The 19171-nt window shown below is 45.5% G+C and overlaps 1 protein-coding gene across 5 annotated transcripts in view; it reads left to right on the top strand.

Annotated features, from left to right (window-relative positions):
* Positions 1 to 707: 707 nt before the first annotated feature.
* Positions 708 to 19171, top strand: part of LOC119165290 (uncharacterized) — a 205031-nt gene continuing 186567 nt past the window's right edge. For 2 of the 5 annotated variants that reach the window (XM_075871423.1, XM_075871418.1), the window contains exon 1: positions 709 to 968. The gene's annotated coding sequence lies outside the window, so the exon portion shown is untranslated. Of the gene's footprint in view, positions 969 to 19171 lie in introns of all 5 variants that reach the window. The other 3 variants (XM_075871420.1, XM_075871422.1, XM_075871421.1) reach the window with 3 other exon arrangements.

The following is a 19171-nucleotide window of genomic DNA, read 5'->3' as shown; positions in this document are numbered from 1 at the left end:
TATGTGGGGTATAACTTCCCAAAACCACCATATAATTATGAAATACGACGTGGTAATGGGCTCCGGTAAATTTGACCAACTGGGGTTCTTTAACGCAAACCCAAATCTGAGCACACGTACCTACACCATTTTAGCCTCCATTGAAAATGCAGCCGCCGCAGCTGGGACTTGATCCCGCGTCCTGCGGGTCAGCAGATGAGTACCTTAGCCACTAGAAACACCACGATGGGGCATGTTCCTAATCTGGTAAGTGTGAATACATATGGGTGTCAGTGTTATATATAGCTAGCAAAAAAGATTTTTTTCAACTTTATCACATAATATTAAAACCAAATTGCTGTTAGGAAGCTCACTCTACTAACCGTAGAACTGTTCTTCCTTTCGTCAAAAAATATGACTAAGATGTATTTGACTTGTGTGAAATCTTGAATGTTTGTTTATTTCTTCAGTATGTCTGTAAATGCATCGAATTCCCAAACCAGCCATCCATCATTCCGCTTGAATTCACAGTTGGCGCTGAATTTTGAACCCGGCGTTTAACGTAACGCAGACCTGCCCACATCCGGTGTTTATAAACAGGTGCCACTTCCGCCGCTTTCATCTGACCTTTCCTCCTGTCTCCCTTCCACCATAGGCACCGTGCGCGGCGCCCATGGACGTTCCTTCCCCAGGACAAGTGCCTAGGAGGCGTGGTCCGGAGAGAGCGCATCCCTGCGGCGTTCCCTAGCGAATACCGGCCTTCTCTCCTCGGCATCTCGCGGACAGCTGTTCGGCCCCGGCAGCTTAATACGCGCGTCGGCGCGCGCAGTCGCGTTCTTGCCGGTGGCGAGAACAGGTCGACGCAGCCGCGCGCGTTGTGATTTGTGTTCCGTGAAGTGCTCGCCTCTTGTGGATACGCATTCCGTCGCCGACGCTCGCTCCTGCTTGATCGACGCGACAAGTTGGGATAACCGCTCATCGTCACCGAGGTAAGCCATGTGTATGTAACATGCTTATTTTGCTCTCTCCGTACGCTGCGCAAAAGGTATTATGGGAAAGGATCCTGATCCCAAATCGCAACTTTCGCAATTATTCACTTTCATCTTTCTTTCAAATAAGTGGGTATAAAGAAAGATTGTTGCCCATCCATGGTACTCTCTAGCCATCGTACAGATACTTGCCATCACAAAGTAAATAAAGATAACAGTAATAACAAGAAAATCAATTCAAAGACACGTATTACAAAACTCACGCTTTTAGTCCCAGTTCTTCAAGCCAAGATGGTGTTCACGCAACCTAAAATTTACATAACAGAACCATTCCTACAAATGTTCGCACTTCGCAGCTGTACTATTCATCAATTTGATGTCGTTATACACGGAGCAGTTCTGGATGAAATGAGTTAATGAGCTCCTTGGTTATTTCATTTCGCTGCGTAGCGAAGGGTAACAAAATTAAATCAGTACACACTTGTAAAGGTTGGTGAATGCTGAACACTGAACAAACTAGAAAGGTGCCATGGATGGTACATCTCGTCACAAGGCAAAACAAGCGTACTTCATGGCTACACAAAAGAACAACACGAAAAATGGGCGCTATATGAACAGCAGGTGTTTTATTGTTCGAATACTGCACTAAATATACAGCAGGCATCACGAACAACAAAGTCAGCAACTAAAGAAACAAATCTTTGTAGACACACATGCGAGTAGAAAACCGCGATCTTCCAGCCCCCGTTAGGAAAGGCGATTCTGTCTAGAAGACGGTTCTGACGCCACCACGTTTTAGGTTCGTGAATTTTCGGGGCGTTGACTATTTCTCGTCTGCCTTTCTCATTGCATCAGTGCTCGGCTTGCACATGCTAATACACTGAGCATGATTTCGGCAGCATTACCCAAATGGCTTAAAATCCGCACAGTCACTCGGCATTTGTGCTCGATAATGTTTTTAAAGGCATCTGCCAGTTTGGCCTGCCATATACAAAACAAGAAAAAATCAGCTTAATAGCGAAAAATTACGGCGCCCAGATGTATTACGGAAATTGATATAGACGTGCAAAGGGTTTCCCTTCGGGGAGGGGGAGAGAGAACCAAGGTTTATCGCGGCGCCTATCCCCCCTTCCAATATTGATTGATTGATTGATTGATTGATTAATTGATTGATATGTGTGGTCTAACGTCACATAACCACCATATGATTATGAGAGACGCCGTAGTGGAGGGCTCCGGAAATTTCGACCACCTGTGGTTCTTTAACGTGCACTCAAATCTGACCACAACCCCCTTTCTACGAAGTCAACGTATAGGAAAAATTTTCTTCCCCCCCCCCCTCCCTCAGGTAACATGCTCCTCAACTGCCCACCATGCGAGTGCCTATGCAAACTGATCACGGTGGTTTTTGATGCCGCCGAGAAGTCTGATTTTACATGTTTGCACTGGGCTTGACAAGCGGTCTGGAGCGGGAAAAATAACGCGTATCCCAACAATTCTCCCAATTTCTGTGAAGCTGCGCGAAATGACTTGCGTTCTGGGAACTACAGCAATCATATCGTAGATCTCGATTGAAGTTCCAGAGTGTCATCGGTCAAAGAACCCCAGGTGGTCGAAATTTCCGGAGCCCTCCACTACGGCGTCTCTCGTAATCATATGGTGGTTTTGGGACGTTAAACCCCACTTATCAATCAGAGTGTCATCGATTCCCGTAGGAATCTTCATCACCTCGTAAGCTTTCTTCAAGCGACTCAAGAGTTAATTCTTGTTTTACTATACCTGTGGTTTTAATTCTTACTTATTAATACATAAAGGGTTCAACGTCTCAAAACACGATGCGATTGCGAGAGACTTCATTGTCAAGAACTCGGGAAATTTCAACCATGTGGCGTTCTTTAACGTGCACTATAGCATCGCATGGTACAAATGCGTCTAGCGTATTGCTTCCATCGAAATGGGATCGCAATTTTTGGGATCGAATCCGCGACCGTAGGGGCTGCAGCCGAGCATAGCAGCCGTATACACCACCACGGAAGACAATTTGAAGTTATTGCTATACGCTGATTTACTTAGTAACTCTCTGCCCCACCTCGGTGATCTAGTGGCTAAGGTACTCAGCTGCTGACCCGCAGGTCGCGTGATCGAATCCCGGCTGCGGCGGCTGCATTTCCGATGGAGGTGGAAATATTGTAGGCCCGTGTGCTCAGATTTGGGTGCACGTTAAAGAACCCCAGGTGGTCATATATTTCCGTAGCCCTCCACCATGACGTCTCTCATATTCATTAGTTCTTTTGGTACGTTAAACCCCACATATCAATCAACTTATAACTCTCTCAGATTAGAAAACAAAAAATACTTACTCCCAGAAACCACTTACCTTTATTTATATTAAGCTGCACGTTATACTTAAAAAATTCACATTCCGAATCCGCACACAAATGTATACATCCACTCCGCAAGTGTCATCAAAATGATGATGGATTTAGAATAGCAAAAAAAATTTAAAGATCAGTGTTCCACCTCTGTGGGACAACCGTCCTTCTCGTTTAGCACGTCATCAGCAGTATTAGTACTTCATAACAAAAGTTAAAAAAAAAAAGGGGGGGGGGGGGGGGCTACAGGACAGTTGCTCTCGGTTGCACATCCCCGCAAAGTCGTTAACATCCAGGAGGCAACAGGTAGTCAGTTCAGACTGTTCGAATGACATTCCACACTAAATGAGAGTTCCTCAAAGAGGCATTAAAGGATGACAATTCAATGGTCACAATCGTATATAGCCACTTTGAAAAAAAAAAAGACGAGGGGAACGCTTGAGCTTTGCCTTGAAGAAAACGTGATAGCGTAATCATACCCCGTTCCTACGGCCTCGCTTCTCGGTTCACGCATGAACTGTGCTGAAAGGAAAGAAATTTTTCTACGCTGTTTTAAACAATCCTAGAATTTTTACTGCAATTGCTGTTGGAAAGTGCCCAGAACGCCATGCACAGTTCTCCCGTTTACCGATTGGCTAAGTGCCCAATGCAGGCCCAAAAAGAAGCACGAGCACCTGTAGACTTTGTTGATGTGATTGCTGACGCTGATTAATTACGTATGAACACTTTTGTCATGGGCGGGCCTCTAAACAACCTGCTCATTGCGCAATTTGTAGGATTGGACACCTGGTGATATCCTACGCCTCTTCCACGCAGTATTACGCGCGTAAACGAGACTTTTCACTATACATTACATTCACAGATCACTTTTTTTTCTTTTCGTAACAGTTTCATTCCCTGACATGGCTCTGTGGCAGAACACCTGCTTCACACGAGACCAAAAAATCAAGCACATTTGCGTGACCAAATAATCACCAAATATGCAAATAAAATCTCCTGGGTGTCAGTGGGGAATGAACCCGAAGTGGATGGGTCTGAGGGGGGATCAAACCCGGGTCATTTTCGTGGCAAGAGGGTGTTTCACCGCACAGCCACACCTCTGATTTTTTTTCTCTCTCTCTTACATAGTATTTCTTACAATTGCGGTTTACGTATATACATATCCTACAACATACGCAAGGCCACTTCGACACATGTACAATGGACATTACAAAGCCAATTCCATACAAATGTCTAAAAGTGTATTTGAGCAACACACTTCATGAACTCTGTATTTCAGTCCGGCTGAGACTGCAGTTGGTCATAAAAGCCTTCTAGCTGCACAGTCAGTTGTAGAAAGCGACATCGCGAAGCCACCATTGGTTCCGCATGGCTGTCCATTATGCGATTTTTCCATAGACTGTGCATGCCCTTTGACAACAGAATGTCAACTGCCATATCATGGCATATCGGTGGTACAAGATAACGGATACTATGCGAATCCAGTCGTTTTTTTTTTTAAAGCCATCTGCAGGATGTCTCAAAAGATGATGGTGTCCTGACGCGTATAAAAGCAATGTTTTATTGTTTCTAGAACTTCACAGAGGCGGCAGTCAATCAGGCTATATTAAACAACAGGACCAGGCTGATTGGCGGAACATGGGAGAGGCTTTTGCCCTGTTGTGGGCGTGCTCTGGGGGATGATGATGATGAAGCGTGAGCAACATAAGTGACATGAGCCACGTGCCCGCCTTTCTATAGCCGCCACCGTGTACGACCTCAACCACAACAAACACGCAGACCTCGATTGGAGAAAAAGTTCGGAACTTATAGCCGTTTCACGCGAGCGGCGACGAACCATTGCTCTTTATCCGCAACGCGGGCCTTTCCTGGAACGGCTTTTCCTCGAGTGGTTTCCTACAACGACTTTTCCACAAACAAGCCGGGTTTGTAACTAAACGGTTTAGGAACTACCGCCCGAGTAGCGAGGTGATTAACAGTCGCGTCTTCACCTTGCGAGCATTTATTGTTGTGACAAACACGTGCTGTATACGCTATCTATTGGACAGCTTGTTCATCTTTACTTTAGCGGAGCTGACTACTGCAGCTTGCCTAATTTCCTCGGCACATAACCGCCAGCAGCTGCGAGTCACGTAACGCCGATAGTACCGCCAGAATAGCATTGCTGTTAAAACGTTCGCACTTGTGAGTATGCCTCGGGCCTCCGCTTGTATTCACGACCACATACGATGACTGCGTGTGATCAGCTGATCACTCGAAAGAAATACGACAGTAACACGCCCGACAGGAAGGGCGCTGAGCTTCAACTGAGGTTTCGTTTCGAACGGTTTGCCGAATTTCAATGCACCACGCTTTGACCACAGCAAATCAGTCAATCAATCAATGAAAATGATTTATTTTCACTATTACATATAATGGTCACCATCTAAGAAAGACTGCGAGAAACTGTTCGTGCACATATTTATAGCTAGCTGTAAAGACTACCAGGTCGTTTGCTAAGAGCGTTAAAGATTGACAGCTGACACATTTATCACCTGTGTTCACCCATATAACTAGCCTTGCATATTTCCCTTCAGTCTCGCTTTTTTTTTTTCTTTGAAAGGGCACTGCAGCCCCATGTACAGATGAATACATCAAAACATTTTGCAATATTCCGCGGAATCGCTTTTTCAATTGTTACCTTGTGTCTTCAACTGTAAAGTGATGAAGCCCAGAGATATGTACGCATATTACTTTCGATCAATCATGAAAATGAAACTCACACGAAAAGGTACTGCGAACAATGTCACAACTCTAGTGGCTGCTTCGAATCATTAATTATGAGTCCAAATCACAACTTAATTTCACTGCACGTTAAAAAAAAATAATGAAGTCCGAATATACTCTCGTTGGTCACAGTTGAGGTCTAGGTAGCACTTGACATTTGTTGGAGCCCTTAGTGCGTAGCCGGTGGAACGACTGGACACCAAGGGACTGGAGCGTGCCGATGTGGGTTCTGTCCAGACGGAGTCAGTGTGCATCTTCCTTTAGCCCGAGCCAAGGTTCGACGGCCTCGAGTTCTGCGTTGGCTCCGTGGAAATATCGCGGCCCTGTCCTGGGAGTGTGGCAGCTTGGGCTATAGTTGGTATGGCATAGTTATAGTGCGAGAACGAAACGACGACACCGAGACAAGAAGCGCTCGTGTCTTTCGTGTCCTTCTTGTCTCTGTGTCGTCGTTTTGTTCTCGCGCTGTAAGTACCGTCCTCTTCTGGGATTCCTTCGATGTCACTTGCAGGAGAGTAGCCTTCCTTCCTGCCGCGCCGGAGCGCACGGTGTTCACACTGAACTTTGCCCGGCGCTGGGACCCCGGAGCCTGCGCAAGGGGCGACGCTGTCTCTTCCAGTGTATGACAGGGGGGGGGGGGGGGGGGGGAGCTCTTACGGAGACGACTCCGAATTCGTACAGTCTTGTGACGTCTTGTCTTGGCGTAAATTTCACTTGCAGTTCGATTAATAAACGAAGTCCTTTCCAATATGTACACTCATGACACCTTGTATTCCGCTATTATTGGAGCACTGTTTGAGCTAGCCAATAGGAAAGAGTCCACTACCGGAAAGAGTCCACTACCTAAAGGCATCTCGTCGTGTCCGCCTCGGTGGAACAGTGACTATAGTGATTGGCTGCCGACCCGTAAGTCGCGGGTTTGATCCCGGTCGCGGCGGTGGCATTTCGATGGGGGCTAAATGGTAGAGGCCCGAGTACTGTGCGATGTCAGTGCAAGTTCAAGAAAACAGGTGGTCAAAATTTCCGGATCCCACTACCACGGTGTCTCTCATATTCATATCGTCGTTTTGTGACATATATTACCACATATTATTAAAGGCACCTAGTGTACAACGCATGAAATGAACGCAGTGAATGGGGTCTTATGATTTGTGTCACATTTCATGCGTTTTCATTTGTTTTCGAGATTACACATAGTCGACAGTTAGCAGGCCACGTAAGGAAAACTGCGTTTACGTTGGACCATTATTTCAGATTGGATTCGGACACGCAGTGGTATTGAAGAGACGCTCAAAGGGCTACTGATACGATTTTGAGACGTGGCAACAAGGACATCTTACGTTTATTCGGTGTGCAGTGCCAACGCTCACAGCCACACTGGAGTCAGACAACGCGTATAAAATATTTTACTTTGGTTTGAAAGCTTTAGTCGCTGGGCATCTGCAAGCCAGCCACATTGCAATGAACATTATCCTGACGAGTCAACACAGTGTCACTGAGTTTACGAATTCTGCATCCTGAATTCACACGAAAAGTCAGAAGTCACTGTCGGGGCCACTGGGCGGCAATTTTCTCGTTGTTGTTTACGTGCACGAGCAGATGACAGATCTGCCCCCAGTACATCACTAGTTGTTTCACCGGGATGTCACACTGCGGTGACACTTCATTGAGAAGTGCTCCCTAAATATCGAAACCCAAAGAGTTTTACAAAGATAGCGGTATTGGTATTATACCGCTATTTTTGAAAAAACTCTTTGGGTTTCGAAAGATAGGCACAATAATCACCTTGTACCATGCATGAAAGTGAACACACATCGCGCGTTTCATTCGACTGCGTTTGCTCAGGCGACCTCTTGCTGGCGGATACGAGAACATCTCAAGCTTTATCATTTGCCCCATCACCTTTAGGTTGTCCCTGCATTAAGCGCGGATGTTTATGCTCGTTCGTTCGGTAAAGCTTTCCTATCGAGGCGTCTATACGCGTCGTCGGAGTTGTCGCGTTCCCCGCTGTGCGAGGACGCCGTTAAATCGGTGTCAACAGGTGTTAGGTGCCGACTTCTCTGGGAACTCAAGCCGTCGTTATGTTTCTGGAAGAACGCGACGGGGAAAGGCCCCCCGTAGCAAAGGTAACCCGTTACCCCCCCCTCCCCCACCATGATGACGTCAGAAGAGGGATCGTTGGAAAGCACCTTCACCGCGGTTTCTCACGACGCGCGAGGAGCGTGGCCGCACAAAGCGATTTAACATACACGGCCCATTCTTTTACCACAGGTGCCTCTGTACGTACACTGCTTCGCCAATAGCGTGCAGCGCAGGAGCCTGCGGAAGCGGTTTCTATCGGTCCTACTAAGTAATTGGAAGTGAAAAATCTTGCTTTTCATGCAACGTAGATAGATAGATAGATAGATAGATAGATAGATAGATAGATAGATAGATAGATAGATAGATAGATAGATAGATAGATAGATAGATAGATAGATAGATAGATAGATAGATAGATAGATAGATAGATAGATAGATAGATAGATAGATAGATAGATAGATAGATAGATAGATAGATAGATAGATAGATAGATAGATAGATAGATAGATAGATAGATAGATAGATAGATAGATAGATAGATAGATAGATAGATAGATAGATAGATAGATAGATAGATAGATAGATAGACAGATAGACAGATAGATAGATAGATAGATAGATAGATAGATAGATAGTGATACCGCCGAAAGTAATAATAAGGTGTACGTTCGGTATGATTCATTGATTTTTATCCTTGTCTGGCTTGTTTGACTGAATTTGTATCAAGTTTTCGTGGTGTTTACCTTTTCTGCACCCAGCCTGACAGAAGCCTTCTTTGACGTCACTGATATCATTAGGCAGGTGCGTTGACAAGCAGAAGCGTTTTCCAAGGCTCCGAGTGAGCCATTATACAGTACTTTTTTGTCTTCTAGGCAAAGTGACGCATGCTCCCCTCGCAAAAAAAAAATAAACACAATGCGCTTGATAGCACGATTAAATAAATAGCTTCTTTCAAAAATAGCTCCTGAATAAGTGCTTTCAAAATAGATCCTAAATAGCTCTCTTCAAAAGCAGAAACGTTTCGTCGTATTACGTACTAAACAATTGTACCATCCTCGCCTTTCGTTTGCTGGGCGAAGCAACGCACCGACCTCTCGCAAGCAAGTACTAAGTTTTGGGTTTTGTCCCGTGATTCGAGGACACGTTGCAGGACAGCGCTGCACGAAATTAATGAGTTGAGCGAGCGATGATGCTGTAGGGCACGCAATGACGTCGCACCACATCACAGTCCCGTATGGGATACGCGCGCAATAATAAAAGCGTGCAGCTCTCCTTTTGCGTCAAGAGCTGATTTGCACACAAACGATGGTGGTTGCGCGTGCGAGCTTGTTCAGCCAAGTGTGCGAACTGGAAACGTATAAAGAAGGCGCGTCAAAGACGCGATGTGAAAGGGCGTCGGGTGTTTGCTAGCTATTCAAGCTGCTTGTTTATTCCCCGAGTCTTGCTCTTCGCCGCCGTGGCCACGTTTTGCAGCGATCCCTTTTCTTTGTGCAATCCTTCTCTTCTATAGTTCCGTACGTGCGCAAAATAATTTCCGGTTTCTGCATGGACGATTAGTGCGAGGTGGTCAGGCGGTGCGTGGAATTGCCTCGCCTAAACACCCTGTATTGTTCCCGCGTCGGCGAAGAAATGGTCGAAATTGCGGCCCCTTTTCTTCCCGTCAGTGTAACAGATTGCGGAAAACATAAGGAATTTGCGGGCGAGCTGCGATCTTGGGCGTCATGCTGAACGTAATGTAGAGCAGCAGCTTGGAGGTTTTTTTTTTCTCTTTACTGTTTTGATTATATAAACGGATCAAAAGCTGCATATTGTACTGGCATTGTCTGCCCATAAGCGTCAGGCTGGTTGGCTGATTGGTGCACTTATATATTTATTTGGTCATTTATCCCACAGATATTTGCGATGAAGCCAACGACCTTCTTTGTTCGCTGAGGGGAGGGGGGCAGGAGAGGGCTCTCTGCAGTACTGTACTTTCACGATTCTTGTACAGTGGTTCGTTCTCCGTTCAGTTCTAAACGATGTAGCCATGAAAATTTAGTACCTAAGAATTTAACATTCTTTGTTGGAACCTTTGTTTTATATGTTTATCAGAGTACCTCCAAGTTACAAAGTACCAACCCTCCAGCCTTTTTATAAGTTACCAATCTCTTTATCAATCGCGCTCACTCGAACATGTTGTCAGACATGTTGTGAAACGCAACAGTGACATTTCATATACTTCACAAACAACACTACTTCTGCCGACATCAGCGTATGTCTACTTAGCTGTTGCTGCGAGAAGTTCGCTTAGTTTAAATATACATTTTAAGATGTCTATTTTTATAAGTGTTAGAAATAACAACGGCAGCAATACTAAGTGAGGGCGATAATCTCATCGCGGCAACGTTCAATAACAGAATTCCGTCCGATCATCTTTACTATAGCTGGACAATGAAGCTCCCCAACAGGATCAGTCCCTGTTGACTGTGATTACGGTCTGTAGCCAGAGGTTGAGCAACATTGGTTGCATACGTCATACGCGAGCTAATTGAATGTTTCATTTCCTCTGGGTATAAGTCGAGATTGACGGTGCAGTCTACAACTGTATTCAAGCCCAAGGCCCGCAGCCCCGCCTACCAAATCTCTGCTTCCTACAGCAGATTACTATCCGCGAGTTGAAAACGATACGAAACGGGGAATCCGCATGCGTAATCAAAACGCAAAGCACTTAAGAACCAAGCTTCGTATTCTCATGAAAATATTACGAATTCATTGTCAAGGAAAGTTTTAGTCAATCAGAATACTCCACACGTCGTCATCATCGATGATGACCGGCCAATCTTGGAAGCGGCACTTAGATGCGAGAAGTCCAGAAAGTCCGGCCCCAAAATGACGTGTTCGCAATACAGTACCACCCTTGAATCCTTCCTACGAGCAAAGGCTTCCTCAGCATGATTTTTAGACAATTTTTTTTTTTTGCAGAAAGGCAAATAACAAGAAAATTTTGTTCCTCTTGATGGTGATTTGTAGGTAGTAATGTTAAATATACAGAATATGGCTGAAACGAGAAAAGTTACGGTTTCAGATAAAGTGGTTTCATTTTCACAAAGTACTTTTGTAAAATATTTTATAAGAACAACTTAAGTATATCTTGATACTGTCATCAGCGACGCTTTCTGCACAATGAAAAGCTGTACTTTACCCTCCCCCCCCCCCCTAAAAAAACGTAAACATGGATTTGTATTTGTAGAGAAGGAATGGCGTGACCGGCACACCGGTTCTGCATACAATGTTCAGCCATGTCTCATTTCTTGCCTCAATCGGTGCGCAAGTCTATGTTAGTGATCCTCTATCACTGTACGAGTCAATATTCTGTCCGTATTCAATTAATGGCCATAGTTCTTGTCTTAGTACTTGTTCCGGTCATTTCCTCAGTCCTCATCGAACTTTGCGTTAGCCAGTGTCTAAGACATTGTTATGGTCCTTGTCTCAATTACAGTCCGCGTCCTAAGTCTCTTTTCTCATCTTTGTACCAAACCTCAATTACCTTAGTTTTCTAACGCTTGATGTCGGGCTCTCGAGGATCGAAAATCCGGAACAAGCCACACATCTCTCGACGCAGCTATACACGTACAACTGCGGTAGTTTGTCGACGTCAAGTAACGCGGTGTAAACGTGCTTCATTACCTTGCTCGCTTTCCTTGTGCTGATACGAAAGGCGTTTTGTACAAACGAGCGCTTGCTGTAATGTGCGTGGCGCCTGGATTCTAGTTGGCAATCGTTTTCCCTTTTGCGCTTAGCTGGCGCAAACATTTTCCCGTTTTTTTTTTTCTCCCTCGCGCTTGCATAGCCACTGGGTAGTACACCAAAGTCCCACTCCCTCCGATTTTTTTTTTCACCATAGGATACCGAGCACAAAATAACACTCGAACACATTTGCCTGCCCGGGCCCCGCTCCGAGTGCCACTCTCTGGCTACGCCCCTATCACCCTCGAAAAATATTTCTGCCGACGTCCCCGATCACGTCATGTACAACTACTTGATTGAGTGCATTTCTTATCGGTTGCGTTGCATGCGTACGCGACGTCGGAGTCAGTGGTATCATACTGCAAACTTCAGTGTTCCGCTTTCAAGAAAGTATATTTGGAGTATCATGTTTGCAGAGGCTTGACTCAGTATTTTCTTTCGCGTCTACAGAACACAACCGGAAAATTCCGGTCCTGTATTTTTTGTCAATGAACCTCCGTGCACGACTTGCATTTACGACGTTACAAAAACTCACGGGGTCTTTTATGCATTCGTAAACGATTGAAAAGGAAAATACAATATTTTTCTGCTGAGTCGATGCAATGATCCTCTCCCGCCTCTTTTTGAAACCTTTCTGTACCTAACGCACGTGGTTTTACACTGTTTGCCGAATCGGAATCATTGCGCCTTTCTGCTCCTAAACTTGTTTCGCACCACCTTCGTGATCTTCTCATAAATAAGGGAACGCTACAAATAATATTAATAATAATAATAATAATAATAATAATAATAATAATAATAATAATAATAATAATAATAATAATAATAATAATAATAATAATAATAATAATAAAGCAGAAGAGAATTATGAAAGTACACATGAATTCTCAGTTCCAAACTTTATCCCTATATGAACCGCCAGCCTCCTAGTGAATACCGCGAAATCGGTCAGGACCCAGACACAAGGACCAAGCAAACAATCAATTGCTGTACAAAGTAGAGAGAAAGCAATCAAGTGATGCAGTAGATAAACGTTATCTCTCTACTGGCTTACAAAGCAACAAGAAGATTACCGTGTTTGTATATCTTGTATCTATTCATATAATTGGATTGTAATTCATCGTTGTTTTCATCAGGAGGCTTGAAAGGTTTCACCGCTTGCTCAATAAACATTTTTATTTATTCAATATTTTATTTTTAAGCTGATTTCCTAGGTTTGTTTTAATTTCAAAGTCCATTACTTTTGTCATCCTGCTGTGTTGTTCTTGGCCCATACCCCGTTGTGGGTGAGCACCATTCATACGAAGCCATCATCATCATTATCACTACCATCGTCATCGTTTGTGCTGTCGTCTTCTAGCTGTTTTACAATTTACATTATTTTATTCCACTAGTACCGTCCACTTCGTAGCCATTCCTGTGGACATGTATCACAGTATACCATTAAGATAATCGTCATCACAGCCATCGATTGGCAAGTCTGCACGCCTTAGAGGTAGCAGAGCAGTGTAGGTACGACTCCGATGCCAACACGAAAAGGCTGCAACAACACACCGTGGCGTTCTGCAGCAAATACAGATCGCTCACAGCAAGCCTATAGACGTGCTGCGTTGTAAGCTCCCCATACGTTTCCGATACAGGTACCTGCGCCCATTACCCAAGTGATGACAGGAAAGACACACGGTGCATAGAAGTGAGCATCTGATGTTCCCACAGGAACGTTTTGCAAGGTCGTCATCATGTAACACTGCCTCGCAAAGCAGCGGCCCCCGTATACGCTTTTGTTGTCTGCATGTGCGCGCCGTACGGCAATGGCCGGTCGTCTCACTTTTCGTTTCGAAGCACCACAGCGTAACGAGCCAGCGAGGGCAGAGATTGTGGGCGAAAACGAAAGAGACGTAATAAGGCTGCGAAGGCGTTTAACGATCCGTGAGAGCGAGTCCCGCGAGCTGTTACAAGAGGTGGGCCTCTTGCGCACTTCGCCAGACAGCCGCTTCGCCCAGTGTACGACAGAAAAGGAAGCTTCAAGTCCAACCGGCCGTGCATTTCTAGGTGTTTTCAGAGAGAGTGAAAAAAAAAGAACGTTCAACTAGATGAAAACGTTGAGGTTCTGGCTTATGCCCTAGCGAGTTGCCAAGTGTCTGCTTCAGATTTTGCCTGTGTTCCTTTTTTCTTCCTTTCTTCCTTTCTTTCTTTCTTTCTTTCTTTCTTTCTTTCTTTCTTTCTTTCTTCGCTGCAGACTTTCTGAGCAGCAGCCCCAGATACCCTTTGCCAGTGGCGCTTGCTTTGAGCACATTTCATTGCACACCAGTGAGACTTCCTCCTATAGTTTTGCTGCGCTTCCTGGTAGGCTTTTTTTTTTCTTTTCTTAAGGCAAGCGTGAAGAATTGATGTGACGTCAGAGATTACGCGGCGGCGTAACAGTTGCACGGGCGTGCACGTGCTTCACAACACGTCTCTTCACGTCGCGACGGTATGCGAAGCGAGACGGTATGGTACAGCGAGTTCGGGAAGCGTGGCCAGGCGTAGTGCGCGCTAACGAGAGCAGGACACCGGTGGGTGGGAGTGAAAGGAACATTCAATGAAGCCATAGCACTGGAAACACCGGAACCAAGGAATAGAACAGGAAGAACGCACGTCCTGTTATATTGGTCTCTGTGTTGACACTGTACAGTGATGTGGCTTCAAGGAACGTTCACACTCTGTGGTCTCTGTGTTCACACTGTACAGTGATGTGGTTCAAGGAACTGAACAAACCGATCATAATGTTTGCTCCCAGTGAACGCAATATGGTTAGTCTTTGTTTGGGTTGGTAGGAGAAGGTTCGTGAGCGAAAGCTTCGCATTTGGGGTGTAATCTAGGAGTCAAGTGTCCTATTGAGCACCCTCACCCCAGCACGATCGTGACATTGCGATCCACTAGCTTGGGAAAAAATAAGTTTCTGATAGGAGAGTGCGGAATGTTCACACGTAGTGTCAAAAGTGTCGAAAAGGAGTTCCAGCGAGAGATTAATAAAAACTACAATGAAGGAGGGGTTTGATGTGGCTTCGTAGATGACACGAAAAAAGCTTACACGAAAGAGACGACATGAAGTAAGGGAACTTTACACCGGGCATATTCGCAACTCTGTATGCTCAGAGCCTCCCTTCGGTTCACAGCAATAATGAAGTAAACTGTGCTGCTTTACGTAGCAGAGCTGCTCTCGATATGCCTCCGTAGCGTGACACAGTAGAGATTATTTCTCGGTTAATTCTGATCAGTTGCTGATTTAATAACGTTCAGCTAAATTTAAATCCACGAATTGGCTCGCTATTACTGTCAAACACAATGTGGTCACCACGATGGTACTGAGCCTGTAGTCTCGAGCACCGCAGCACGACAGCACAAGTTCTTGTAGCCACTAAGGCACTGCGGTTAGTAAAAGTTAGGGCTTTCCCAGTAGATTGTGGAACTTCAGAAGAGGAATGCTTCAAAGAATCAATATTCCGGAATTAGGGGCGTCGCTAAGCAAACAAGTGGTGTTGTCTTCTTCAAGACACCCTGCTGTGCTACATTGACAAAGAAAAGCCCACCTGTCGAAGCGTTGGCTGCAGCTACACCGACAATTCAGCAATATTATTGCTATAGCAATTATATGGACACTCTCGGCTTGGTTTTTCTGCCGGCGTCAACATCAATCACCGTATATGTATTCCTAAATATATATATGAAAACGTAAGAAGCAAAAATAATCCGTAAAAAGACTCCAGCACGCGGAATCGAATGTCAGATTTCTGAATTGTGAGTGCGAGGCGTTAGCCACTGAGGCATGAAGGAGCACTTTCTTCAATGTTCAACTGGCAAGGTATTTATATCTACAACTTACCGCTGGTGATGAGCATCTCGGGACGAACTATTGTGTTTTCGGTATTACCAGCAAGATGGCGCAATGAGCGCGTGTCGCCACATCGTCACGACGTGGTGGCGCGCACTCTCATCTCCCACGCTTACTTTGCCCCTCGGAGAGGGGCAAGGAGGACGTTCACGCATGCGCTTGCTTATCTCATGGTGGGGACAATCGTACGCCTTGGCTGCCTTGGGATTTCACTGGAACAATTCACTTTCAGTTACCGGGCGCATAAAATCACTGCGATCGTTGCACAGTCACCATTTTCGAAAAGGGCGCGCTTTTCAGACACAGTAAAGTGACAACTGAGACGCTTATTCGCGTGCATCTGTACCTGAGAGTACGTTTCGTGCGTCATTTGTGCGTGAAAAACGCGAGGCATGTTTAGATCTGCTTGCCATTGTGCGCGCGACCTTTCAATTTGTTGCTATTGTGTTCATTGCTTCCCTTTTGCGGTAAAGCTGACTTTTTATTATACTCGATGCATTGTGCAACTTCATCATTTCTCCATTTTTTAAGTTTACACAATCAATACTGCATGCTATTTCTGTTCTGCACAGCATATTGATTTATTTTTCTTCTCTCACCGTTAGGACTAAAGTTTTGCTCAGGGTGATTGTGCTGGCAACTACACCGGCAGCGAGAAAACTTTAGTTTGGCACAAACTGCTAGGCAACGCCACCTGGCTAATGAAGTTGTAATTAGACCTATATAGCCGCCCATTGTTTCGCATGATAAAAGTTTGGAAAGGAATACTTGACAGACTTTCACACCTGCAAAGCTCTAAGAAGAGGAAGAGTTCTGCCAGTAGATACGTAGGTTGGCTTCTTGCCAAGTGTGAGTGTGTGGTATGTATCAGCCATCAATATTACAGATTTATCTAAAATCATGTTCACCTAATGAGATAATTTCATTCCCTTTTTTTTAGTTCTACAACCACACGTGCCTTTCCACTTGCATACCCATGATCCTTGTCCTATTGTGTGCAGTGACTCACCAAATTTCTTTTTACTTTTATTTCTCTTTTTTTTCCTTCAAAGTGGGGCTTTTGCCACAGAAAAAACTAGGCTCTCCACGGTCCTTTAGTCATCCGTAGCACAATGAGAAATCGACGGGGCGTGACCTCGCGCCCCGCACACAAAGGCAGTGCGAAACAATATTCGCGCATTCGTTTGGACATTCTGTTCACCCTACACGCAGAAAGTCGTACTTGACATTTTGCACATTTCTACAACTATACGCTAAAGCACACAAATGATCTTCGTTGCGCAGATTAGGTGATCCGAAAGTAAGACTATTTCGGCCAAAGCTACGCTGCCTTACATTTTTTGGACATTGTTTGCGTGCGCGCGCTGCATTTTGTCGTCCCATGCTCCCCCCTTTGAGTTCGGCTACTTCCACGGAGACGCGAGGGAGTGTCCGTCGAGGTGGGATGTGCCGTGAGCCTCGATTCGTATTTCCATCACCACCCACGTAATGACGATAACGACAAAAGTCTCACTCTGCGAGATCGCGAAGAGTAACCAAGATGGCGGTGAATTCATCGTCACGCGAAGCATGCGACCCCTTGCGGGCGTTACACGAAGCGCGCTTTATTCTTCGAGGCGAAATCAAACTAAGAAGAGAAACGCGCCGAGCGCGACTCGCTCAGAGAGGCAATGAACAATGGAATGGAAGCGGGCGTGTGAAGGTTAATGACATTCGGCCACGGCGCCGTCATCGTCTTCCCTTCAAGCGGACCACGCTGGCCATAGACCAAACGACAAAAGCCAACCCAGTCGCTTTTCGGTCCATCTCCTGCTAGCGCAGGGCCAGCTGCTAGCTGGACGGAAGAGTGACTGACCGCTTCCACGTTGTGGACACTTGAAGCACGAAAATGCAAAGTTATAAAGAAATCACCCGAGCGACGCTAGGGAAAACCAACCAATGGTGCTTCACTTCCGGGACTCGTAGATTGTCGCCGGTGTGACGCCACAGCTCCGTCGTCAAGGGGTCACGTGCTAATGCATTCCGAATGACCCGGCACCTTTACAACTTGTACGTAACGTAAACGCCTGCGGACCTGCTAAGCGCAGTCCGTCGTTTATCAACGCGTAAAAGCTCGCTGTCCAGTTTTTTCGTGTACAGGACAATGGACTTTTACGGGCAGTAAAATAATTCGGTGCCGTGAGAAAGTTCAGTGGTTCGGCGCAAAAGGGTTATTAGAACAACGTGTCGCGGGAAAGCTATTACGCTGTCTCTTCGGGCCCGGGCTAGGGTCGACGCAAAATATGTCAAAGTGTACAGTCCTGTCTGTGTTCATAGTCTATGCGTATGTATTACCGGAGCTTTCTATTGTCTTTCCTTTCTGCTAATCTTTGTGGTGTTTTTCCCCTAAAAGAGCCAAGTTCAGACACTGGAGCTGGGATAAATTTCACGGGAGCATAAAGGGCGCCTAAGTAACTTTCTTTCTAAAACAAATCCAATAAAATAAGGTAATTTCTCATTGCAACGTGAACCTCACAAAGTGATTTCGAGTAAAAAAAACGCCAGGCCTGCGCGGAAGGCGCAGAACAGTCACAGAGAAAGCTAGAAGAGCGGCTTTTCAGTGCCTAAAACACTCATTGGGTAACTACTGCAAGCACACTTGCTTGGTACCCACTAGGTCAACATTAATAAAAAATTTTGATAGTAGGCTGGCATTCAGTATGCTATTTTTCGTCGTTCTTCTGAGAAGCGTGGTATCCGCTAAACACTTGCAAGAAATTCTGTGGCAATTGTTCATGCAGTGGCTGACGACGATGAGGAATTACGGCTGAAGTGGGTGCGCGCCACAGGTAATAGGGGAACAAGAACAAGCTTTTGTGATGGGTTGAAGCATTGCACGACCCACTCGTTACGCTATTCTCATTGTGCGACGACTGGTTGTTCTTTCGCTGTTTTAAAACACTTTATACATCGTATTAACGCGATTGCTTTCCTGACACCAAGCCTGCCTAAGGCAAGTTTGGCAAGAAGTTCCAAGTTTGGCAAGAAGTTCCAAGCAGCTGCTCAAGTGCGCAGTGTTGTCGAGACTTTTGGCCCCGTTCCGGAGTGGCTTCCCGTTCTTGACGCTTGTGTGTGTTTGCCTGACTTCTGATGAAGGATGTTCTGTATAATTTAATGGTGATGATTTCATTCATTGAAGAAAAAAAACGTTCCATGCGCCGGTGTGGCTCAGTGCTGGGCTGGCACCCAGCAGACCCGGGTTTGAACCGCACTGTCTTATTGGCGCTAGGTTTTTTTTTTTTTTAATTTCGCGCGATGTGGTTACGGACACCGGCGGCAGTGGTGGACAACTGCGTGTAACCCGAGGTGTAATCTCATAAGAGCTTCGCTGTTAAATGAGCCAAAA

Source organism: Rhipicephalus microplus, chromosome 8 (assembly GCF_043290135.1).
Source record: "Rhipicephalus microplus isolate Deutch F79 chromosome 8, USDA_Rmic, whole genome shotgun sequence".
In the NCBI taxonomy this organism is placed as follows: domain Eukaryota; kingdom Metazoa; phylum Arthropoda; class Arachnida; order Ixodida; family Ixodidae; genus Rhipicephalus; species Rhipicephalus microplus.
This window is presented reverse-complemented; position numbering and strand designations above follow the sequence as displayed.